Source organism: Larus michahellis, chromosome 1 (genome assembly GCF_964199755.1).
Source record: "Larus michahellis chromosome 1, bLarMic1.1, whole genome shotgun sequence".
NCBI classification, from domain to species: Eukaryota; Metazoa; Chordata; class Aves; order Charadriiformes; family Laridae; genus Larus; species Larus michahellis.
This window is the reverse complement of record NC_133896.1, coordinates 107365451-107391785: the sequence shown is the minus strand read 5'-3', so window position 1 is coordinate 107391785 and position 26335 is coordinate 107365451. Positions and strand designations below refer to the sequence as shown.

Here is a 26335-nt window from a genome sequence, read left to right as displayed (position 1 = left end):
ACAAGCGTGTTTGCACAAACCTGCTGTTTTGGTGCATGCAGAGGGGCTGGGTGGTGGGAGCATTCACGATAAAGCTTTATTTGGTACCCACGCATATTTTCACAAGGGACGGATGTTTTGTCCTTGCTGTTGCCAGATTCCAACACCATTAACAGAAATTGACAAAGCCATTTTCACAGAAGGTCCCCCTGCCAGAGAAACCACCTATGGAAAAGGCAAGCCACACGCTCTCTCTCCATCCCCTCAACTGCAATCCTTGCCTCAGTCACCATCACCCCTTGAGCTGGCTACAAAGATCTCTTCCCCCTACCAAATGCCCCAAACTCAGCACCGAGTCAGAAAAGTCAACCTCTGTTTTATTCCATGCCAAAAAGTCCTGCTACATCCCATTCAGCTTAGCTACGCTCCACCCTTGCTCGTGTCCTGATTCAGTTCAAAGTTCCCCCTCTTTTTAAAGCCCTCCAAGGAGCCTATCCAAAGTCTTCCTTGGACATCCTTCTTCCCCAATCCCCCATCTGTCTACATCTTCTCTCCACAGGTTTTCCACACGGCATCAGAACCATAGGTGCCACAGCTGCCTTCTCCTTCCCTCCAGGACCAGCTGCCTGGAACAGGCATTTTTTTCTCCCTACCTCACTGCCTGACAAGTCTCCTTTCAAACATGATCTGATACTTCTCCCCCTCCTGTGATGATAAGCCTCAGAGTCTTTCTCCCTGCTTCTCGTATACCTCCATCACTGGACTCTCTGACTGTGAAGCGTGTGGGATAAAGGTATCATGGAAAACGCTACAGCAAATCATGGGGTTTTGCTCTGATTCTTGTTCTGCTTATTTATTTATTTTTTGAAGGGAGGTAACAAGTCAGAGAGAAGCTGGCTGAGATTTCTGCCGTGCAATTTTTTTTGCAGCAGCAAGATCCTCCATCTTCCTTGCTGGATTGAACAGGGTCTCAGGACAATTTAGACTCCCTCCCCCATCTCCCATTCCTGCTCATATTCTTCAACACATGATGCTCTCCTCCCAGCCTTGACTGGGAAAGCACGTATCCTCACTCTCTCCTTCGGCTCCTGCCTCGCATAGGTTGTGTCAGGACATTAGGATGACGAACGCTTGTGCAGCTCAGATTCTTGTAGCTTATTTTTTTAAGAAAACAACCAGAATCAATGAAACCTGAACGATGGCAGACGACAAACTTGAAAGACCTCGCGAGGATGCACCTCGCGGACTGGGAGGCTTTCTACCTCTCACGCCAGAAGGAAAAAATAACCCCACGAATTTTCACCAAACCCGGTGCCGATGCTGTAATGAGGCCGGGGCGCGGGGATTGGGGTTTCTCTCCCCTCTGCCTTTTTTATTTTATGGGGTTTTTTTGCTCTTGCACATTATCACCTCACCAACAGTCGGCTAACAGCCACAAAACCTCCAGCAAGCGGGCAAGGGAGCCGGCAAGGCTTCCCACCGCCGCTCGCACGCCGAGCTCGGCATTTACTTGCTGATAACCACCGGCGACTGGAAATACACCTCGTTTAATCTCCCAACATCCAGGAGGGGGAGGGGGGGGAAAAACCCACCCACCCCACATCTCCCATCCCCTCGGCAGGGCAGGCTGGCCGGGGGGAGGGGGGCATGGAGGGCTGACAAAAGACCCCGGTTCTCCACCCTCCCCCGGGCCGCCCGCCGCAGGCCAGCGGGGAGACGGGCCGCCCCCCCATCCCACCCCCGGCCCCCCAAAACCCGCCGGGACAGCAGCCAACAGGTGGAAGGCGCTTTTTGTCCCTTCCGCGCTGGGTCACGGCCCTCCCCACACACACACACACCGGTCCCGGGATCCCCCCGGCCACCGCCGTCCCTCCCTACGCGGCGACGACGCCGGGGGGGGGGGGGGAAACTGAGGCACGGCGCCGCGGGGACGGCGGCTAAACTTTCCGCCCCCCTCCCGCCTCCTCCGCCGGGCCGGGGGAGCCGGGGAAGCCGGGGCAGCGGGCCGGGGTAGCCGAGGGAACCGGGGGAGCGGGCCGGGGCTTGGTGGGGCACAGGCAGCCGCCCGCCCCCCCGCTGCTGGCAGCCGAACCGCGCCGGGGGAACTGGCGGCGGGGAGGCGGCCCCGGGGGCGGCGGCGCCAGCCATCGGCTTCCACCTCACACCGCTCCCCCGGCCCCGCCGGCAGCCCGGGGGGCGGCAGGGCCCAGCCGGGCCGGGCCGTGTCCGGGCGGCGGGGCCGTCGCTTACCTGCCTCAGGCGGCGAAGGCGCGGAGCGGCATGTCGGAGGGCGGCGGCGGGGAGCGGGACCCTGCCGGCGGCGCGGCCTGGGCTGGCCGGGCGCTAGGGCAGCATCAAGGCGAGTTAAGGGGAACCCTTGCGGGGCCTATTGTCTGCGCGGGGCGGCGGGGCGGCGGGGCGGCCTCCCCCCGCGGGCGCCGCGGCGCTTGGTACGGCCCAGGCATTCATGCCAAGCGGCTTTCACACATGGAGGCTTGTCTCCAGCGGCTGCTGACAAGCCACAAACAAGACGTCCCCCTCCCTCCTCCTCCTTCTCCTGCCTCCTCCCTCCTCCCTCCCTCCCTCCTCCTCCTCCTCCTCCTCCTCCTCCTCCTCCTCCTCCATGCGAACTCCGGCTCCGGTGACAGGCGGGCGGGCCGGGCCTCGCCGCCGCCTCTCCTCGCAGCCGGGGGCAGGGAGAAGGCCGCCCGGGAAGATGGCAGGCGCCGGCCCCGGGCCTGGCCGGGAGGGAGTTGGCGGGGCGGGGGGGTGTTTTGTTTCTTTTCTCCAAGCCTCCCCTCAGCCGGCATTGCCGGGCTCCGGCGGGAAAGGGAGCCGTAAAGCTGCCGAGGGAATTCGTACGGCCCCACCGCCTCCCCCCCTCCCAAGCGCTGCCGCCGCCGAGGATGCCCTCCCGCTTCCTCCAGGCTCGCCATCAGGCAGGGAGAATTTGCCCGATTCCCCCTCCAAATAACCGCGCACGCCAAACGTGGTTGGAGACCCAGCCCCGGCAGGGGGCTCGGGGTCGACTTCACCCCGCAACTGGGAGCCCTCTTGCCGGCGGCCCCATGGCTGAGGGAGAGGAATCCCAAAAAACAAGACCAAAAATTTTTGCAGCCCCTGGTATCCTAAAGGGCAAGGGAGCCTGGTTCTCCATGTGGGAAGTCTGGGTGTCTGCAGGCATGGCTGGCTCTCACAGCCCCACACACCAAAAAAAGGGTCTTGCCCAACAGCGGGGCCATGTTTGGTCCGGGCTCGCAGAGATTTGGGCAAAGTTTTTTTTCAGTGGCTTCAGCTGGGAGGGTTCCCCGGACGCTGAGGGTTGTACACCCGCTGTCCAGCAAAAGCTAAACCAAAACATCGGCGGCCGTGAATCATTAAACGCTGTGCTGCCTGGCGTATGGGTTCAGCAGGGTTCAGTCGGCCCAGAAAGCAAACCGCATGACCGGCTGTCATACGTTTCATAACGAAACCACAAAACTCAAATCTCAAAAAAACACATCCTTGTCCAGGGACAACAAAAGTTTGCTTTTTTTTTTTCTGTGAGGCTCAGCAGAAAAGGTTCTGCGGAGCCCAGAACAGTGTTGCAGAAGCATCAGCTGGTTTCATTTAATAAAAATAATTACAATGATCATAATAATCACCACTTGGATAGCTTTTTTTGTCCAATGATCTCAAAAGACTTTTTACTAACCCAGGCAAGTATTTTTATCTAAATTTAACGAGTAGAACAGATTCAGGCAGATGAAGGTCATCTTCTGAACCTGTAGCAGAGGGGAGAATGCACATTTTTGAACTCAGGTGCTCAATAGAAAAGCCACTTTCCAAAAATATAGCTCCTACAATCCCCCCAAACCCAAAAGTTTTATGTGAGTCAGGGTTTCACTGTGAGAAATGTTAACCAGGTCTAATTTGTAGCTTGGATACTAGGACAGATGCAAATGAGGTGCTTCCCAGGAAAGAGAAACAGAGGTCAAGCAGGGAAGGAAGACTGCAACCAAGAACAACTGGGGAGAAGAGAGAAGGGGAAGAGCAAAGCCAGGAGAGAAGGCTGGAAAATCAGAGACAGCCATACAAATTTCCCAGCTGGAAGAGCAGGGTAGCACCAAGAGATCTGGGTGAAAGACTGAAGGAAAATATAAAAAGGTGGAAGAAGGTAGAATTGGAAGTCTAGAATTGGACAGACAGGAAAACCAAATCAAACTGTTTGCAATCAAGCACTTGTGAGCTAGTAGAGCACCCTCTCACCAAAGCCTTGGTGTCAGTCAGCCCCCCTGAGCAGGCTGTGGGAAGCAGCAGGGGGACAGGCACAGAGTCCTCAACAGGACTCTCACCTCGGCAAATGCTGGGAACATGGCACTACAAGTCCTCAGAAGAGGATGGCTGCCACACTAATCCCGTTGAAAGTAAAGACACATTATGTGCAGAGTGGTCATCATGTCCAGCTTCAACTCCCGTAGTCTCCACAACGGGATGTAGGGCAGCGGGATCTGCAGCCAGGCGTGCTCTCCGCAGGGAGGCTCTGACGCGTCTCCTGAGCCTAACATCCAGCTCAGGATTTCTGAGTCTTTTAAGGGAGAACAAAAGCCTCTCCGGGTTGTCACAGATTGAAGCTTGATTATTTCAAGTATACCCAGATTCTGCTAATGGGGAAAGACAACCCAGTGCTAAACTTACCTTCTCTGGAAATGGCTGTACCCAGTAGATAGCCTGCTCCAGGTCTCACTCTTTCAGGTCTTTTTTGAACCTTGGTGAAGATGACTTGGTCCTCTTCTCCAGCCCCTGGACTTCCTAATGCCTAGTCAGCTCTGGGCGAGGCCATATCTTCTTGCAACTGATGAGAGCTGCTGCTCCTCTTGGCAGGGTGGATTTTCCCTCTTCCTTCATTTCCATAACGTTTCTCTTGTGTTTACTTTCCCATTGCTCTCCTCATGGCCCCAATTCAGGACAGCATGTAAGCACATGTTTAATCTCATTGATCTCGTGGCACTCCATGTACGAAGGAAAACACAGGTCCCTTTGCCCATCGCCTGTTTATGTATTTTACTTTAAAGAGACATGAGGTTGAAGTCAGAAGTGGTCGCTCGAGAGTGGATTGGAGCGTGGGCTTTCCCCTTGTCTCCACTGAAACCCCAAACAGCCAGGCTGGTGATTCCTGCAGATGCTTCCTCTCCGGTGTGTATGTGAGCCCAGGGAAGCCACAACTCTTTTAAGAAAATCATAACGCCTTTGGCAGAAGAGGTGAGCATGCCCTCTCTCCGAAACAGCCAGCAGCTCCAGAGCTGGAGCACATCCATGGGAGATGCAGACAGGAAAGCCCTGGGGCAGAGGAGGCAGCCCAGGCTGGGTCTTCCATATCTTCCATGGGTGCTTTAACCCCTTTGGATGCTGCATCTCAAAAAAAGGCAGCAGCCTCTCTGGGGGCTCGCACAGAGCCCATCCTGGAGGTATGCTCCTTTAGGGAAAGAGGTGTTTCATGGCCAGCTCCTCCTGCTGCTGCTGTTGTGCTTAGCCTTGGCAAGCGGGAGGCTCTCCCATGCGTGAAGCACAGGTTTGAAGCAGAGCTGCTGAAGCTGTGGGGCCTCACTGTCAAATCCGATGAGTCTGAGAGGTCTGGGTATCCCCGGCACCAGGCATCAGCTAAACAAGGGTTTGCAGGATCATAGTTTGCGCTCAGATGTCTAAAATTCACCTGTGTCCTGCTTTAGGAGACTAAGAGCTTCCATTTATTTGGCTCATCTCCGGGATTCATTTCCCTGTCTGTCAAGAAGGAATTACAATGCCCCCTTCTTGCACTAATATTAAGTTAGACTATATGGCAGGGGATTTTAGGGGATAGGCAGGGGGAAAAACACCTTTTCACTATGTGCATGTACAATGTCTTGTATAATAGGAGGCTGACCCCAGTTATATTGTTTAGGTGGCTGCTGTAAAACAAGTAGCATGTAATAGGATAGTCTAGCTTCCATACATATGAATATACCTAAGTCTCCTTGTCTACTGCACTGAAATATTCAGCTGTTCCCTCCCCTACAAATGTATCAAGAATGTGTATCCTGGTTCCCAAGCAGGAATACAGACACCTGCACCACATAGATGTTCTGCGCATGCAGGGTAGACCAGACACCTTTGGAGCGCGCTGGGCATGCTGTACATATGCAGATCATCTGCACAGCTTATGCACAGCAGGTCTGACAATTTTTGGATTCGTTAGACATAGTATGTGCATGCTACACGGTTCACCTCCCCAGCGTGCAGTCGACCTATCCTGAATTTCCGGATGTTCAGCAGCCTGGCTATCTGAAAGGCCTGATGGGCATGTGGAAATTCTGGATAAACGTACGCAGTATTCAGATTTCATCCCAACAAAATTCCCAGGTGCAGAAAGATGAGTTGTCCAGGGAAATACGCACAGGTGGAAGCTCACGATGCTGACAAAGAAGGGCTGGTTCATCTGTACCTGTGCAGCAACCATCCATATCTCTTCTGATCTGTGCCGCTCTGCCTTGCCTAGTACTCATTCTTCTCAGTCGAGTGCCCAGGCTGTTCTGAAAGCTGGGGGTTTTGTGTCTATTCTGCTACTCTGAACCTGCATGGCTCTCTCTGGTTGCCTGTACACATGCATCCCGTCTCGTAATGCGTAGGCTGGTTGTGATTGCTGCCTGTCCCTCTGTCCCTCGGAGCAGATATTCTGAAATGCTGTCCTTGGTCACATTTTGCAGCACTTTGTAGGGTCTTTTGCTTAGCCCCATTAGTTTTTCCCATCATCAATACAGCCCATCTAGTTCCATTGCTGTAGATGCTTCATTCCCGGTCAGACCTCAGGCAAAATATTCTTAAAATCTCGGGAATCCCATTATTGCCAATTCTGAAGACATCTGTTACTTTTCTTAAAGTCCCTGATCTTGGATTTGTGGGGTTATGTAAGAATCTCAGCCATCACTAAAAAAGGAAAAGTCACTTTTCTAGCTCGTGAAAGGCTCCAACACTGCACTAGGAGAAAAGGACCCCGAAGTGATGATGCATTTATTTTCAAGCCCAATTCCTGAGCTCATGCCCTGATTTGCTGGTCCTGACTCTCAGTGTTGCTTTCTGGGGGTGACAGTTGGCCATTTGGCCGGCTTTAGACCTTTCTGCTGGAGGCAGAGGATGCGCCATGGAGCGTGGTGAGCGGAGGATAAGGATGGCTCTGGAGCGCTGCACTGGAGAGGTATCCTGAAGTCTTCTCAGCCGGAGGGGGGACTGTTCTTCCAGTTGCATTGTTGTATGGTGGTGTCATGCAATGAGTTGGTGCCGGTTGTGGTTGTAACCAGCAGGCGGAGCTGAGCTGAATAAACAAGAGTGAGCTATTCATAGCCATGAAGAGGGCAGAGCACTCCTCTCCTAGCAACACAAGCAGAAGAAGAGCAGAAGAGCTCTGCCCAACTGGTGAAGAAATGTGTGCGCAAAATGTTGATGTTCCTCCCTTTCCGAGCAGTTTCCTCTCCATCGCTGTGTGATGCCTGGAGACCTCATACCTGCCCCGCTCCCTTGCTCCAAAACCTCTCTTTGATAGTAGTGATGCACTCCTGCAGGTGGTGGCAAGGTTTGTTTTCTGGGGTTTGATCAGTGAAAATGTCCTTTTCTTGTTTAAAAAGACAAACAGATGAGAGGAGAATGGTGGCGTGCAAACCTGCATCGTGGGCTGCGGCAGCCGGGAGGTCCTCACAAGGGGTAGGAGGAGCAAGGATGCACAGAGCGCCCTGCTGCCTGTCCCAGGGTAGGTGCCGGACCATCCTTGGTCTGGAATACCCAAGACAGACAGAGGGCTGTTCCATCATTTGAGGGTGACAGAGCACTGGAAGAGGTGCCCAGAGAGGTTGTGGAGTCTCCACTGGAGATATTCAAAGCCTGTCTGGATGTGTTCCTGTCCAACCTGCTCTAGGTGAACCTGCTTTGGCAGGGGGTTGAGCTAGATGATCTCCAAAGGTCCCTTCCAACCCCTACCATTCTGTGATTCTGTGATCGTGTCGTTTCTCTACCCACTTCTTATCTGAAGGCCAGTTGCATCAACAGCTGCACATAGAGTTTGATTGGGGGTTTTTTGATGCGGGGGGAAATCCTAGGGCATAGCTCTGGAAGCTTTGAGTAGGGGAATGTGATGAAGCCAACAGCAGGGGAATAATACCAGGTAAATGTGCAGGGACGTTTTGCAAAGGAAGCTAGCACACCCAGACGTTTGAAAAATTAGGCATGTAGTAGCAAGGTACTGACAAGTGTTCCACACACCTGTAACACCGCCAGTAAATCAGGCGAAAGCATTTGTCAGCTCATCATTAGGAGAGTAATGAGGTAAGTACAAGAGAATTTAGGGCAAGCAAAGAGGCCAGCATCCATCTGCAGGAGATATCGCCACAGACAAAGAAGAGTCAAAGTTTAAAAGAAAATGTATAGACTCCAAACAGAGGGAACCCAGTCCCTGATGAAGAGCGTCCCTTGCTCTGACCTCTGCATGGCAAAGACACACAGCCTCTGGGAAGGACCAAGTCTGTCTTCATCCTGCTACTGCCACGTAACGATAGACGCAGAGTCCTCAGCCCTCAGGACCACGCGCTTTCTGATTTCACCAGTCCATATGTGTAAAAAATGCCCCCAAATCAGCATAACAGGTATTTTGATCTCTGGCACACCACAGTGAGCAGATTGTTGACGGACATCGTAGTTTTCCAGAAAGTTTTCAATGTGCGAATTTAATAAATCGTTGGGAACAAAAAAGGAAGGGGGGGTAATTATAGACACAATTACAACATCTATCTGAAAGCTGCATACTAGGCTTCCAGATCTCTCGCAAAACATGCCACCACTTGAACTCCAGGAGTAATTATCTTTTATGGAGTTTGGCGAGGAGAGAGGGCCTCGACTCATAGTTTGCCATTTGGTTACAAACTATTTGCTAAATAGCAGGAGAATGATCAAACCCGGGAATCCTGGGTTCTGCTCCTAGCTATAGGACCCAGATGCTAAAATAGCAGAGGGGCCAACCGAGTCACATAGATTTAGCCCATCCAGATGAAAGGCAGAATAGCTGAAGGGGTAAGATAACTGTATTCTAAGCTCAAAGAATGCCATACCGTGCAGCTTCGTTCTTTATTTTTGCATTGCAGGAAGGTTAGGCATGCAAAGGGTCACAAACTGAAGCCTTGGCCAGCAAATAAGGCTAGGAAGATCCCTGAAATGTAAGTGAAATGGCAGTAGAAATAGCAGTAGAAAACAAGCAATGTAAGGTGTGCTTCCTCAGCACAGCCTCCTGGAGTCTGCAGGAAATTCAGCTTGGGACTGTCACTTAGTGTACTTGATTTAGCTGAAAAAAGCAAAAGCCCAGTACAGCTAAGAGTACGTGATAGAAACAATGATAAGACAAGAGAGAGCGAAGAAAATGGAACAATTGATTTAATGCCTTCTTAATTTGTATTTAAATAAATAAAGATGCCAATAGAAGGCTCTAGGCACCTTACCACACAATTAACACAACCAAAGGGAAACCAAACTACGCACCACTCCCAAGCAGCATGAAATGATTATCCAGAATGTGCTCTGCTACTTCCCAGAGGAAAAAAAAGACTTGCTCCAACCCTCCCAGACTCTCTTTCCGAAGGGTGCCATTTGCAGCGCACTTTCCCTGTGGATTTCTGCTGCGAAAAAAGGACCGCACGCTCCCGAGAGCCACTGCTGCCCTGCCAGGGACCCCCCTGCACCCTCTACCTGCTCACAGACCGAGGAGACAGGCGATGCTCCTAGTGACTAGTGCATGGGAAGGGGATACAACGTGCTGCTCTTCTTTCTCTGGCAGTGCTTAGCAGGAAAAATGTTGGCTCACCCAAGACCCTCTTGACACTGAAGAATATTGTTGGCCCCGGTATAACAAGCTGGAAGACTTCTGTGTCCTAATGAAAAAAAGAAAAGGGAAAAAAAAAAATTATTTCACCGGCAGTTGTTTCACTAGCAGGACTGTTACAAGCTCCAAGCTCATAACGTTGTTAGCGTTTCCCCCACCACCGTGCAGTTTGAATAGCTTCTGGTTTCCATTAGCATCTCTTGCCCAACGCTGCAGCTGCACGCACACCCCTTTCTCCCCTCTGCCGCCGGGGCTGGGGCTGGGGCTGACAGTCCTCCTGCTTCCAGCTCTCAGCTCGGCGGGGACCGCCAGCCACCTTCCCCCCTGCCTGCGACCAGCACTTGCAGTGGGCAACCAGCACCGACACCGCTGCCGGGCTCCAGGAGGGATTCCAGGGACTCAGGCAGGGCTGTGTGTGTTGTGGGCGCAGTGCCTGGGTGCTCGCAGCGTGGCGGATGCTTATCCCACCGGCAGCAGTTACAGGATGGGCAGAGGTCAGCACTTAGGTCCAGGTGGATGAGCCTAGATTGCAGCTGGTAACCAGAGACGAGTTTTCCAGCAGTCGTGCTCCAGTGCTAAGCCAACTGCCAAGTCACCCTCAGAGCCGGGGCAGAGTGCTCCAAAGTCACCTGGGAGTGAACGGTTTGTGCTGTAGGAGGGTCCCTCACGTCCCTTCTCCCCAGCCCCAGTGTTGCCCAGCCCAAACTTTCACCCAGGAGCCCCTGAGATGATACATTGCGGCAGGGTGAGCTCAGGGCTCGCATCAGGCCAGGACAACAGATCAGGGACTGGGATGAGTTAGAGGAATGGCATGTACCTCTATGCGTGAAGGTCCAAAGAAAGTTAGCAAAGCTGGGGCATACAGCTAGGACCCAGAGTAAGAAGGCACAGAAGCTGGGTGCCACAAGTGGGGACAGTAGGGGAATTAAAACTTCAAGCTGCTAACTGGTGTTTAATTGCTGATTTTTTCCTGCCCAAATATCTGTTGCTATTATCAGGCAAATTAACAACCGCAGTTGCTGGAAAAAAAATCTCTGCTGCAGTAATGGCTCTCTGCTGTCATTAGCCTGAGCTACCTGCTCCAGATTCGGCACGAGCTGGTATCTAGACCATCCAGGTGACTGCAGAGGTACCGGGGGGGGCAAGGCCAGACTGGCATAATGCACGGTGCTGAGCACTGCCACGTCAAAAGAGGGAGCCTACCTGTGTGGGCATAGTAAGGACCAGAGCAGTAGCTGGTTCTCCAGACTTGTGGCACATCTGATGTGAAAAGGAGCTGAGACTCTAAGTCATGTGCGAGCCAGGTACAGGAGACTGACATCACCTCCAGCCTTGGTAGCCTGGCAGAGCTTGAAAGCACAAGTGGTCTTGAACCACAGATAGTGGTTTTGCTAGGTTAATCCTTACCTCTCCTCAGCTCTGGCTCTGCCCTCATCGTTGACCTCTGACCATCTGCTCTGAGAAACACGTAAAGTCCTGCAGGATGAAATTACAAAAAGGAGGCTTTCAACACTCCAGCTATTTCCATTTGTCTTTGGGTTCTCTACAGGTTCACAGACACCAACCACAGCAATAACGGGAGTGATCATTATGAAGCAAAGCAGGGTTGCCAAACCAGGGGCGGGTCCAAAGGCAGCTGGGAATCACAGCTAGATACATCTCTACAGTGGTGGGGATGACAGCCGATGTCAAGGCAACCCTTATGAAAGCTACACCTCACACATTTGGCAGGCCAGCCAATGCCCTGAAGAGCCAATCTGCATGGTCCCGCAGTGTTTGCCACCCTGGTGACACTGACACCTATGCGGTACAGAGAGTTAGCTCTGCTGCTGCTAACTCTGTACCAGACCATACAAGCATAACGGAGCTGGTGGGACTTGAGTTGTCATGGGTCCAGAACTAGTTCTGCTTTCTCAGTTCAGCAGTGCACCTTCTGTAACAAGCCTCACCCTTATTTGTGCACAGCTTCAAAAGAGTGCCATGGCTCCATGGGATCAAGGCCAGAGCTTTGAAGTCTACAGGGCTTCATGGTGCTGCACGAGCATAGTGACTTGTGTCTTCACTGGCACAGACATCCTTGCACCACCTTTTGTGTCACAGTGTCAAGATGTTTGCAATATCCAGGGGGACCAAAAGGAGGAATGAGTGACCTCAGGAGATTTGTTTCTGATGGGGCAATCCAGAGGGCTCATCCCAAAGTGATCTCGGGTATGCTTTGTCACCTGCCCCCGTGCCAGGTATGCCTCAGCACACACACACACATACTCCCAGCCTGGCAGTCAATCGTCACGCGTCCCCATAGTGAGCACTGCCCAGCTCTGAGCCTTCTCCTCGAGTTTCCATCAACCGCCAGCAAAGCTCCTGCTCTGTTGTCCCTCATGGCCAGAACTCACATTCAGCAAGCAGAGGCCAGCAATCCTGCAGGAAGGCACGCTTAAGTTGAGGAGATGAATGTATCTCCTCCCTCATCCAGCAATTATTTTGCTTCCTCTCCTCATTCTATGTCCCCAGCCTGAGTGCCTCTGCCTCCTCACACTCTGGATGCGGTCCCAGCAGTGCTCAGCCCTGCGTGTCATCTGGGAGTGCACGCAGCCGCAACATCAGGCATGATCCCTGATCCCAAACAGCACCAGCTGTCACCACCTTGACCCGCTGGAACCCGGTGGAATGGGATTTTTCTAGTTCACGCGTTCTGGCCACCCCCAGCCTCAGAAACCCATCTGAGCCGTGCATTACTCAGCAAGTCCCAGTCCTAACCACCATCCCAGCAAGGACAAACCACGGTTGCTGTGCTGCCTGCTTGGGGGCAAGCAGCAGGCAGAAGGAAGGAGTCACCCTCCCATGGGTCAGGGAAGCTCCTGGCAGCCTCTCAGCAGGCTCCTGGGCAGAGGGCTCACCCCATCCATGGGTCACACAGATGCCCAGTGGAGCTCCTCAGAGGCACACGTGGAGGGGAGAGTGAGCCAGGGCGGGTGGTGTGGACATACCGAACCTCTGTGGGAGCATGCATGGAGGCAAACCTCTCCCGTCAAACATCTAGCCTTGATATACTATGGGTGACCTCATCTGGCTCCCAGTGTACTCTAAACACTGGCGGGTTGATGTCAAAACTATGCTGCTTAGGGTGGAAGAGCCTGGTCCACTTCCAATGTATTTCCGCAGGAATCTCTTCACTGGCTCCAGGGAGGACTGCGTTGGGGAGGGAAGGAGAAGAGAGAGGATGCAGTGCTGTCATGGAGGAATCAACCTGCCCTCGTCAAAGCCGTGTGGCCATTCTGGAGGCAGAGACAGCAAAGGAAGAAAATCCAAAAAGGGGCAAATTGACATCTGGATCTATCTGGCTCCATAATTCTTTGCCTCTCCAGTATTCATTGTTTGTACAACAGCAGCGATTAGTGCCCCCACCAATGTCAAGGCCTCCCTGTACAAGGCACTGAATAGGCGTAATGAGAAGCAGCTCCTGCCCTGAGCGTCTCGACTGAAGAAGTGAGCGAGGGCATGGAGAAGGGGGACAGGGATGGGAATAGACTTGCTTACGGTGGCAGGGTCCAGGGGAAGAGGTGAGATCATGGACAGGGGTCTCCACGCCTCCTTTCCCTCCTTCTCCCCCCCCAGCCCAGCGCCCTCGGCAATGAAACCACACTGACACTCCTCCACAGCTCCGTGCGGCTGCAGAGTTAATTAGTTAGGTCTGTGAATTAGTTAATTTCCAGGAGCGGTTCTTTCATTACAAACACCACACAGCAGGCATTTTACATCTACGGCTACAAGAGCAGCTTCTAAGCCCACAACCCTTTGTCAAGAGTAAAAATAGAAAACAGTCACAGTAGATGGGAAGAGAGTCAGGAATAAGGTGAGGGCAGGGAAGATGGGACCACTACAAGTTCTGTAGAAGAATGGAGGCTTCGAAAATCTCCAGTTATTTCCAGAGCCTGAGTGTGCTGCACGCTTGTTTCGGCACATCAAGACGGCAAAGAGGATGGCTCAGGGCTACATGAAGCCATCTCTAACAGTTATTTGGATCCAAGCACCTTAGACTCATTTCTAAATAATTAGGGAGCCCATCCCTCCCCAGAAGTCACATTTTTCCACGTGGACTTAAGCTGAACAGGCCCCTTGCCATTTCTGTCCCACTGGGGTCCAGAGATCCAGCAACGTGGGGTCTCTAGCGGGGCCCAGGGTCCCAGCGGTGAGGGACACGCCAGGTAGAGGAAGGCAGCTGGTGGAGAGGGGGCAACAACTGCAGTCCCCGAGAGCCTCTGTGGAGGAGGGAGGGGGAATGCTGGGGCAAATACATCCTCGGGGGGGATGAGAGGCTGCAAGAGGGACACTCAGAGAAGGGGGCAGCTCCACCTGTAAGCCCAGCTGTGGTGGGCCAAGTCAAAGGTCAGGGCAGCCCGGTCACCTGCCACCGACTGATGAGAGCAGGAGATGCTGGAGGAGAAGCAAGCGCAGGGCTGGGCGAGCAGCCATCCCACTGCCTGTCCTCCCAGCCTGAGCCCTGGCTGTCTGTCTGCAACCTGGGGCGGCAGCGCGTGTGGAGCCCGGTCACGCAGGGCACCTGGTGAACACGAGCAGGGCTGAAGTGCTGTGAAAGGCAGGGCTGCTGCACAGTCGTGGGGTACGACAGGCATGGAGTGACTGCGAGGTCGGGATGGAGGGGGGTTTCCATGGTGGGGAGCTGGGGAGGGATGGCTAAGGCACGGGCCGGTGTTGGGTGGCTGGGAAGAGGGAGACGGAGAAGATGTTTTTGGAAATAATGGAAGGGGAAGGTGAGGAATGGAGAAAAAGGAGATCGATAGGTCTCTAGAAGATAACGTGGTAGAGAAGGAAGAGGCTTTGATGAAAGGTGGTGGTGGAAGAGCAAAGCAGAATAAAAGAGAGGCGGCATAAGAAAGAGAGCATGAAGGGAGTCAGGCTGAAATGAGAGGCTGAAATAACGGTGGGGAGAGCACCCCTCAGACAGCCTTCAGAAAGGAAGTGACAAAGAGAAAAAAATGAAAAAATCCCCATAAAACACAAGGGAAAAAAGTGGATATTGTTTTATCATTGAGTGTAAGGTGATGCTGGTGTGCAAGAACCCAGTGACTGAAAACCACAGGCAGAACAGCGAAATTCCCCAACGCGTGATTGCACACCACAGACACAAATAACCAGGGGGTGCAAGAACTGCATGTTAAATCGGGGCAGTCCCCAGAAACATGGCCCACCATCTTTCCTCCGTGTTTTTGTGCTGGGCCTGCAGCTGAGGCACGGGCCCACCCCAAGCACGAAACCCTGTGTCAGTGTCCCCCTGGCCCCGCATCCTGCTGGGGGGGATGCCGCTGCCCTGCAGCTGTGGCTGCCAGCCTTGAAAGAGCAGCTGTCCTGCCTGTGGGGAGCCAGGATGCTGAAGATGTTGGACTGCTTTGAATAGCAAGAATCTTCATCTCCTCGCCCTGGGTGCTCTGCCTTTCGCCTCCGCTGAAGGCTTAAACCAGCCGCAGGGAGATGAGATGACATGGACACCACTCAGGGTCTGCCTGGGCTCCCCAGGATAAGGGGAGCCTCAACACATAAAGAGAGGAATCCAAGCACCACACATCTATGGTCCCTGCCTCAATGCTCCTAAGAAGGTATACTAAGATCAGTTTCCCCCTATAACTTCCTTTTCAATATTGCTAGCTGCTTGGGCTGGAAAACGTGACTCGGGAGGAGCCTGCGGACATCTCGCTGAGCAGAGAGGAGAGCAGCCAACAACAGAGAGCAGAAATCACATCCCTTGTCATACAGACACCACCCAGGCAGACCAGCCTGCTGCTGCTCTGGAGGAGGGCTTGGGCAGGGGAGGGTTTGTATGCTCTGCCACATGCAGTGGGTTCCCTCACTGAGGGGATCAAACGCATCATTTACAGCTGCGATTATCAAAGCCAATCTTTCGGTTTCATTGGCCAAACTGAGGAAATCTCCCAAGCGCTTGTACTGCTAAAATAAGATCTTGTTCGCTGGAGATTATGCAGAGCCATTTCTTTCCAGGCATATTTTGTTAGCAAGGGATTAACTAGGAATGTTGACATTTAAGTTGTTGTCACTGCGTATTTGAGGCTGAGTGTACATTAATTACAGGGCAGTGCAGCTCCCAGTCTCAAAGCTCCTTTTTTTACCAGGAGGCGGGACACAGGGCTGTGCATCCCCCGGAGTGAGGGGGGTCGGACCAGGAGGGTGCTCCAGGATGGATTTCAAGGGCGCAGATCAGGGGGCGAGAGGAGAGAGTCCTGTGCTACAGAGGCAGCCTCAGCTAATGCCATATTAAGGTGAACGGGGCAGCGTACACCGATCACAGCTACTGTTGTTTCAGGTACCCTGCAGACATAGGCAGGCATCATCTTCTCATATTTAAGGAACTGAGCAATTACTAGAGGTTCTTTCATTGCAGAACCATATCTATCTCCAAAAGAAAAGGAAAAAAAAAAGTAAAAAAAGAAAGGAGGATGCCACTCGATATATCCTTTTGATGCTGAGATGGCAGGTGACATTGAGGGCTCTCCTTTCCTCCTAAAAGGTCCTCCCGCCAGTATTCGGCCTGGGTATCTCACATGACTCTGAACTAAACCAGCTCAAAATATCAGTACAACCATCCATCAAATCTCATTCACGCTGGATTTCAAATCTCATTACGGTCCAAAAAAAAAAAAAAAAAAAGGCACAGGCAGAAATTCGCGGTTTTATTGTCCCAGCATTTCCAGCACGAATGCGTTCAAAACACCACAAGAGAAATGGTGCCTCGGCGCGGGGACATATGGCAGCAAGAGAAAAAGCTGCTCGGGTGCAATTGTTCAGCTCCATTTCGCGGCGAGAGCGGCGCAGAGGGAGGGCTGCGTGGCGGGGAGAGAAACACAGGAACACGCCAGGCTACACAGAGCCGACGGAGGGAGCGGGGAGGAAATGGAGAGGCGGGCGGGGAGGGCAGCCAGGGACCGAACAGCAGCTCCAGGGGAGAGGCAGACGACGCCCCCCAAAATACCACCCCCACCCCCACCCCCCCCCAAAGAAGAAAGGGGAAAATGGGAAGGGAAAAAAAATAAAAAGAAAGAAAAAAAAAGGAGGGAAAAAGGGGGGAAGGAGAAAAAAAGGGAGGAAAAAAGGGGGTGTGTGTGAAGGGGGAAGCCCGGTGCCTGCATCCCGCCCCAGCCCCGCCACCGCGATGGAGGCGGGACGCTGCCGGCCCCCCGCCGGCCCCGAGCGGAGGGAGAGGGCGCCCCCTACCGGCCCGGGGAGCACCCACCGACCCCCCCCCGGCGGCGGGGAAGCCGTGGTGAGGGGCTCTGCTGCTTTCTGCCCTCTCGCCCCATGGCTTGTCCTGCCGCTGTTGTGTCCCCCCGCCGGCGTCTTATGGCTTCTGTCGGCCGAGGGCTGGCATCTCCCCTCCTGCGGCACCTGCCACTGGGCGACCACCGCCTGCTGCTCTGTCGGAACACGGTGGCTGAAAAGTGGTGCCCAAATCTTGGAAGTATGAGGAGCCCTGGTTACCCAGTAAGCGGAACTGGATGGGTACCGGAGTCCCTGTTACCCAGCAAGGGGAACTTTTTGGCTAGGTAACACCCTCCTCAAGGGCAGTGAAATGGAAAAACAGATTTGGAGATAGCGAATGCATCCCTGTCACTATGCAGGCAACTTAGCACCACCACCAGAGAGAAAGGAAGGCGTTGCCTGAGGAAGACGGACACAAGCTCGCAGCCCACAGCAGTGGCAGACCTCAGCCTGCCCCGTACCTTTGCTCCTAGCATACGGTAACGCAAGGACGATCCATGGGGTCATCCTGTGGGATAAGGGCCGTGAAAGCCCCAGCAAAGGGACTTGGACATTGTGACGAGAAAGGCCACCAGAAGTGGACAGGTCTAACTCCTACCGCCATGGAGAGGGGCATCTTCATTACAGGGATAACATAAGGTGACCATGGTGTCTTGAATCATTAACCCAGCTTTGTGCATATATATATCTTTTTTTCTTCCCTGTGTAAGGGACTCCCTCACTCCTCCTCCTCCTCCACGGCTGCCCTCGGCCAGGTGTTGGTAGCCCTTGTGCTGAGCACCGGGCACAGCAGCAGCAGGAGCAGCACAGGGTGGGTAACTGCCTCCCCAGGCCCTCCCACCCGGGTGCCAAGTGAAGAAGGCAACTGCCTGTTTGCAGTGAGAGGGTGTAAATTAGCCTTTGGGGAGAGCCGCCCCGCTAATTTCCCTGCAGCTCAGGGTTCTGGGAGACCTCCAGCTGAGGAAAACAAGCAGGAAGGCGAGTATCTGCCATTTCCTAGGGGGAAAGGATTCAGAGGAGAACTGTCTGAGTCTATTAACTGATGCTGGTTCCTGTGGAGAGATGGTGGCACACCGGTTTACTTCAAATAGTCTGTTTCCATCTCTAATACCACCTTCAAGCATTCAAACCCAGCCGCGCAAAACTCCCTTCCTGCTGCCTTCTACAGCGTGTCTCTCACTGATGCTTTTCTTTTCATAACAGGGGACCCAAAGCGGGGTTTGCAGTCAAAGAAAAGAACCGTGTCCATTTGCATGGTTGCATAATCACGTTATACAGGGATCTTTCAGACGCTGGAGAGCCGAGTGAGAGAGAGAGAGAGAGAGAAAAGTGGGACGTCACAAGCAGGAGCGAAAAGCCAGATCTCTGGATGAGATCAAGCAATAGATGCAAAGTCAGTCAGATGGAGAAATGTCTGGATAGCTCTTCCAAAGAGTGAGAGTCGCACAGGCTTAGCTTGGAACATAAACAAAGCAAGATGTTTCTGGGGGTTGGGCTAGGTTTTGTATAAACTCTGTTTCCTCTTCCATCATTGAAACCGGATGAGAAGAACAGCCTGTAGCCAGGATCCTTTGCCTCTCTGCCGAGGGCTTCCACAGGGCTCAATTCCCAGGGTGGTCAAGCCAGGACCTTTCACCAGCATCATATTCACTGCAGAGTGAAAGAAAAATCGCTCGTGTCTGTGCTGCTGAATGAGAAGCTGAAGCCGAGCATGGCTGAGGAGCAGTATTATGTATTCCAGAATACATGTTTTCCTCTTAATAAGCAGTAATTCACCAGCGCTGGCAATTTTCCCTTTCGCATTCCCTGGTGACCGCTGGTTAGCCCAAGCCTCAGCCCGGGGTCACCAGAACTACAGCCCTCTGAGATGGAAAGCATCACTCGAAACATAAATGCTGTTAAACCAAAATGGCAAATTTTCACAGAAACGAAATATTCTCTGGAACAAGGGAAACCAAAAAAACAGGCAAGTGTAGCATGCCCTTTCTAAGGATGAGAAATTTATTTTGAAACCTAGCATCACCCATCTACTTTCCCGTTATCCTAAAATTCCCACCTCCCCTCCCTTACCCCGTTATTTGTTCTGATGTCAGTAGCAGGGGGGTAAGAACGTCCCCACGAACAGCTTGTGGTCCACTTTGCAGCTCAAGTACTTCTGCTAAATTTTTAAAATCTAGGACATTTACCCTTCCAAACCGTTTGAAATGTTTAACCATCTGAAGGGTTTCTCAGCTGCTTCCTCAAGTGTGAAGTCAAACATCGCCTATCCTGTGGAAAAGGGAGAGTGGGAGGACATGTTTTTTACATGTTGTACCTCCTTGCCTCCTTTGCACAGTCTGATTTCTTGCTCGTGAAGTAGGCACCGAATACCATGTTTAAGGGAGATCTATCCTCAGCCAGAGAAGGACATGGGAGCAACAGGTGCCCAATCTAAATTAACTGTCTCACCCCAAGGTGCAAAGCTGTCATCACCAGCCCCGAGCCTGTCAGGTGGAATAAAAGGCTAACGTGAGAGGCACAGGAGAGCCTTCCCTCCCTGAGCGACCTGCAGCATATGGCAGCGGGAGCCTACAGGGTTTCCAGGGGCACGGAGCACAACTGCTAGGGGCTGCCTTCCCTTTGACGCTTGGCCCTTCTTGCAGCATTCGGGAAGTGTGAGGAGGCAACAGGAGAAATGCAAACCTGGCCCGCTGTGCTCACATTAAATTCCTCGACATGTGGTGTTCCGTGCGAGTGGGATAGCTGTCAGACGTTGCCTCTTGAGGACACATTCCTCAGTGGGCTGGGGCTGCTCAGAAAATCCTGGATTCCTCCCCCAGGCCAGGCATCTCCCAGTTATCCATCTCTGCGCCCCTGTGCCAGGTTCTGCCCGCTGCAACTGCACCGTGAAAAATGGGACATTTCTCTGCACCTCTGTGCTCCACGTGGACACAGCTTAGCTACATGCATCTCCTTTCACACCACAGTTGCTGACTCCCAAGAGAAGCATCTAAACCTCCCAGGGACCATGAACGGCCCTGAGAATGAGACTGAAAAGTAAGCTGAGAGGGGGTATGGCCAGAGTGCACACTGCCGTGGAGGGGAGGGATACCCGAGTTACTGCAAATGAGCTTGCTCAGGCTCTGGAAGCAGACTAGGAGCTCTGGAAGCAGACCAGGAGGTACATACAGATGCCGCTTGCAGCTGCAAGCCACTTGACACAAAACGTGATGCAGTCGGCACTAAAAAGGATGGGTAACTGTCTTACAGATTTTTCAGGATGTATTGGAAAGCCACTGCTTGAGATGTGAGGGGCCAAGCTATCTGCAACACAAAGACGAACAGAACCTTTGCATTGAATTTCCTACTAGTTTTATGGCTGAGACGACAAGAGGAGGAACGAGACATTATTTTTTTGTTATGGGAATCTTCCTTTTTTGGCCTGGACTGTGCCACATATACCTTATACACTGAAACAGGGATCAGGTACTCAGTAGGGGTAAGCTCTGAGCAGGACTTGGTGAGAGACCTTTTGAAGCTGCTACAAAGAGCTCACATCCCAGCAAGCTCATACCATGTCCCAGGCAGAGGGGTTAGGCTGAAGTAGTGAGCGGGCAGGAGTGGGGTGGGAAGGTGACTGACTTTGCCTCTGCATTTCTCAGAGGCTTCTGCTCTACTTGTGGCCAAGCATGTCTTCTGGATGGTTTATTTTTTAATCTACTGGCAAAACAGATGCAACAAAAATAATCAGTGTGTAGACAGTGGGAATATCCTGTGGAAAAAACCTTAGCTTTTCTAAAGAAGTTTCCAAACAATGGTCCAGTTCTCCTTCAAAATGACATTTAATCAGAAGAAAGAAATGGAGCTACTCAGAATTAGTAAGGAAGTGATCCTATTGTTCTAATGTTATTCTGTTTTACTAATGTTATGAGGAATTGGCTCCCTCTGGTTTGGATTTTTCCAGACTGGCACAGGACAGATACAACAATTGAAGAATACCAGTAGGACTATAAATGGAATAGAACTGTAGTTTCTACAGTTAGTTATGCCTGTACCTCACACACCAAAACAGAAAAAAAGAAAAAAAGGTAAGGGAGGGAGCTATGTTGACATGGAGTTAGGGCGGAGAGTATGTATTAGTAAATTTAGGGTAAGATACAACCCAGAGCAGTGTAAACCCTCAGAGCTTAGCATTAACTTGGGAAAAAAAAACCAAACAAAGAAACAAAAACAAAGAAATACTGTAGCTCTGGAAATGCAGAGCGAAGGGCACTCAAAAAATGTGATTTTGTTGTACAGTGCCACTGTTGACCAAAAGCATGATTATAGTTATGTCATTTTGATGTTTAAAACAAAGGACCCTGCCCTGTCCTGCAAGCCACCATGGTGATTCCCTGTGGCAGTGGGAATCTGTCTCTGCACTTTCAGATGCCTCCATCTTTGCTTTAACCTTGAACCTGAATTGCAAAATTTCTATTCGTAGCACATCAAATAGTTACTTCCACCCACCCACAACAGTTTTCTATGAAGTTTACATTCCCATCTTCATCAATATATTTTCCAAATCTCTTGCATAGTTCAAATATTTGAATATTCCCAAAGATGTGCATTTCATATGAGATGAGTTCTGCCACGTGAACGATCTCACGCTCACCGATTCCAACCTGTCTCAATAAACACTTACATGGGTATTTATTTTACTTAACCTTAAAGCAAAGCAGCTCAGCTTTGTTGTGTAGACGATCCTTATATTTTCTTGTTTTTGTGAATTTGTATACAGATAAACAACATTCAGGATCTGACATTTCACTTTGATTGCAAGTTGCTGTAATTAAGAACCAAAGCTTTATGAATTTTAATCATCAGCTGTAAGTGGTACATTATCTCTAGTTCACAATGAAAGCAATCAAGTGGACAAGATATTTTTAGAGACATTACTGTGGTAATATTACATTAAGTAGCGGTTAGTACACTATTTTCACACCCAGTGATTTCACACATTAATGCGGCTATAGATCAGCGTTAATGACAAGAGAAAGTTATTTTTCAAGTAGTATGAGAAGGGTGGTTAAAAGAGCTACTGGGGATTTACACTTCAGCAGCAGGAGGGGCACCTCAGCAGGGCTGCAGCTGAAGACACTCAGCAGCAGGAGCTGCTTCCACTTCTCCTGCACGCAGAGGCAGAAGCCCCCCTTGTCCCAAGCGGATACAGGTTAACGACAGGGGCAGCATTTTCTCCCTGCCTCTTGGGAGGGAAGGAAGGGCAAGGGCAGGAGGGGAGAGCAAGACAAATTACCCCAATGCTGGCACTTAACCGCAAAGCTGGCAAGAGAAATCACATACCACATCTTGCCCAAGGCTGCCACTCGAGCAACACAGCACTCCCTCCTTTCAAGGAGGGCACAGTAAAGACAAAAAATCTGAAACACCCTGCAGCTTAAAGGAAAAAAAGGCAGGGAATCTGGCACATTTTAAAGTTTCAGTGTACTCTACACGGATACGACAACACTGTTTAGATAAACCTGTAAATACAGACATCTCTTCTTCCAAGGCGGGAGGGACTAATGCACAAAGCACACAGCTCTTAAAGGAGCACATTTAAGGTACTGTTGTCTTGCTGAAGGATACCAGTTCATCCAAAAAGTGTCTGTCTGAAACTAAGGCTAATGAGAAACGCTGTTCTGAGAAGGAGAAATTCTTCCTTCTTCCTGGAGTCTCAGATCTGGGATCACAGGAGAAGCTCCAGAAGCATCACCCCAGACCTGCAGACCATTTTATTTTACTGCAGACGTCCTACGAGGATGGCAGGGCTGGGATTCGGAGAGCTCAGCAGCTAGTTGTACAGAGAGTATGCTACATTGCCTGGGTGTCACAGTGGCAGATAGCTGTTGTTGGATGTTGACACATCCAGCAGATGCTGTCACAGCATCCTGGAGTCTGTTGGAAAAGCCCTCACAGAAAGCTGGTTCATCTCCACAGACGGTGGCACTCAGAGGCTGATGCCTCTGCAGACAGAGCTCGCTGGGACCAGCATCACGGCAGCACTTTGCAATTCCAATTCAAACCATCTGGTTATGTAGGACAGCTGTTGATGACAGGTCATCCAGAAAATTTATATGGCACCCAGATGCGGTAATATAATGGCCTCTTTCGCTGCTTTTACCTCACACAGCACCAGTTACATCCCAGTAATGGGCCTGCCCTCAAATTCATTGAATTATTGGACATTAATATAGAAAGGTTGGATCACTACTGCTCTGTGATACAGAGAAGCGGTATGGAAATACTGATCAGGCTTTATGTATAGGTCAAAATGTCCCTTACGAAGTTTGCCTTACTTTTGCCATAGGATAACCCAAGCAGCTCTGCCACAGCACAACCTGCAGAGCTCCAAGTTCTGCACCCTAAAGTAAGAGAGGAATCCTACATTTGAGCAATAGGCAATGCCCTCTGACCTTCTTGAAAACTAAGGAATTATTTTTTTCTCAGGATGCTGTAGATGCCTTCAGAAAGCAGCATTTAACTACATACCGGGGGCCTATCAGACAGACTATATTCACAGAAGTGTCTCTGCAGAGCACACAAAGACTGTACAACTTGGCAAAAAAGGATGTTGAAATAAGAAATAGAACAGGAAAAGGTCTGTCTGAGAAGATGAGAAAAAAATACACGCTGTTAATATACCTGTACAGGAAAATTCTATATGCTGTTTGCTCATTGCCTAGCTTTTGAGGCTCTGCTGGGTTGTTTCTATGTGGAGAAGAAATCAGTTGCATCAGCAAAGCATTTCTTGCTACGCAGCCCCTGTCTTTTGTTCCAGTCCTGTTTCCCTACATGCTGTGGAAAGGCACAAAGACAGGCGGTTTCCCTGTGCAGAAATTGGAGTCTGCCTTTGTAGCAAGCGCTGTCTCTTGTCCCTCACGAGGCCATGCTCCCAGCTCTTCCCACCGCACTTCCTGGCAGCAGCTCCCCAGCTCCCTGTCCCCTGTTTTCCAAACAGGTCGTTTGAAACTAATGGGACCTTGTGCTCAGGGCTGTGGCTTGGGGCACTGGCTTCACCTGTGTCCTCTCCCACTATAGGAAAGCAAATGCAATTGCTCTGTCATTAGGTCAGTCTGGGGATGATTTACATATCCATCTATGCCTGTAATTAAAAACAGGTAATGATCAGAAAACATTAGTGTTATATAACGGAGTTAGAGCATTCTTAATGATGTATGTATACAAAGGTCTACGCTTACATCACACAGGGCTATTTTCACTGCCTCCTTTTGCCTTCCCAGAGTTAGTTATGTCTAAAATGATAACTTGGCATCAGTTGGCACACGTAGAGGTGTCTCCGCTAAGTGTGAGAGACACAGGGAACAGACACCTTTCTCTCATTCCCTTACATCAAAATGCAAATTTCTCCTTTGGACTTCTGTGCAAACCGGGACTCAAGTCAGTACTCTGTTTATGATGGTGCCACACAAGGATGCTTCGGAGGAACATGTAAGAGCGTCTCCAAGAATCATAAAATCATTGAGGTGGGAAGTCATCTCTGAAAATTGTCTAGTCCAACCCTGGTCAAAGCAGGGTCAACTAGAGCAGGTTGCTTAGGACTGCATCCAGTCAGATTTTTTAATATCTTAATTGACAAAGGCTCCTCAACCTCTTTGGACAACCTGTTCAACCCCTCATCACAGAAAAAAAAAAAAAAAGGGAAAAAGAAGTGTTTTCTTATGTTCAGACAGGACTTCCTGTGTTTTAGCTTGTGCCTGTTGCCTCTTGTCCTTTCACTACATACCGTGGAGAAGAGTCTGGCTCTGTCTTCTTTACTGCTCCCTCCCCCGCATCAGGCATTTACATGCATTAATAAGATCGCCCTGAGCCTTCCCTTCTCCAGGCTGGACAGTCCCAGCCCTCTCAGCCTTTGCCTATGTAAGAAACACTCCAAGCCCTTAATCATCTTTCTGTCCCTTTGCTGGACTTGTTCCAGTAGCCCATGTCTGTCTTTTATTGGGAAGCCCAGAACTGGACACCACTCCAGATGTGTCTTACCAGCGCTGAGCAAAGGGGAAGGATCACCTCCCTTGACCTGCTGGTGATGCTCTTCCTAATGCAGCCCAGGAGGGCTCCACAGGTCCTTCTCCGCAAAGCTGTTTTCCAGCCTCTCAGCCCCTGGCTTGTACTGGTGGCATGGGGTTATTCCTGCCCAGGGACAGAGCTTGGCATTTCCTTTTGTTGAACTTCATGAGACTCCCTTTGGCCCATTTCTCCAGCCTGTTGCGATCCCTTGGAATGGCAGCACAACCATTTGGAATAATCTGCCTTCTGCAGAGAGCTCTGACCGATACCAAAAAGTTAGAGGCTGGCTTAAATCTTGAAAGTACAAAGCATCATTACCTTGAAAAATTCAAGCACTCTTCTTGGTCATTTGAATGTCTAAGCACCCTTAAGAAGTATGTCTGAGAAGTACTTAGCTACATGCAGATCAATGTACCATCACTATGAGATCACTGTATGACTCAAAAGTCAAAAGTAGCAAATCAGGAGAGCTTTTTCAAAGAAATAAAACCTTTAAGGAGTTGCCAGGCTTTCTACAGAGGTCATACCTGTTCCAAAAGACTTAAATCCATAGTTTTTTTTTCAACAATCTGCTGAGACTATTTCTGTAATACTCCAGCTTTAAGGCCAGGAGGTGTCTTGGCCTGGTAGCTGTCTGGCAGGGTGCCATAAATACTTAAAGAATTTCCTTGAGCAGATCGTCTCCCTTTAAATGTTTATGGATTTTACAGCTAGAGCATGGAAATTCTACAACCTATGAGTAAATTCTGCTGTTAGGCGTATTCTACATGTCCCCAGCCTTTGGAGACTTTTCTTCGTAACAGATTTTACACTTGGAACATTTCACAATCTGTGACAGCAAATTGTTCTTGACTGTCAGTTGGGGGAGGGGGAAATTTCATACCCAGTGACGTTATTGCTACTTCTCCATCAAACTGGAGAGATGCATCAAGCTAGATTTTTGTAGAGAACTCTCCCAGAACTTTTATTATTCAATATTTTCATTAATGACAAGAATGAAGGAACAGAGGCTGATCTTATTAAACTTTCAGATGGCACCTTGCTGGGAGGGGCTGCAAATATGCTGGAAAACAGACTTAGTATTCAAAACAGCTTTGATTATCTGAGAAAGTCTGGGGGAAAAAAAAAGATGATATTCAAAAAAGA

At 50.8% G+C, this 26335-nt stretch overlaps 1 protein-coding gene across 4 annotated transcripts in view; it reads right to left on the bottom strand.

Moving 5' to 3' along the window:
• BCL9 (BCL9 transcription coactivator) overlaps positions 1–2512 on the bottom strand; it is a 60040-nt gene extending 57528 nt beyond the window's left edge. For 3 of the 4 annotated variants that reach the window (XM_074598621.1, XM_074598661.1, XM_074598654.1), the window contains exon 1: positions 2230–2511. The gene's annotated coding sequence lies outside the window, so the exon portion shown is untranslated. Of the gene's footprint in view, positions 1–2229 lie in introns of all 4 variants that reach the window. The other variant, XM_074598669.1, reaches the window with a different exon arrangement.
• Positions 2513–26335: the final 23823 nt, after the last annotated feature.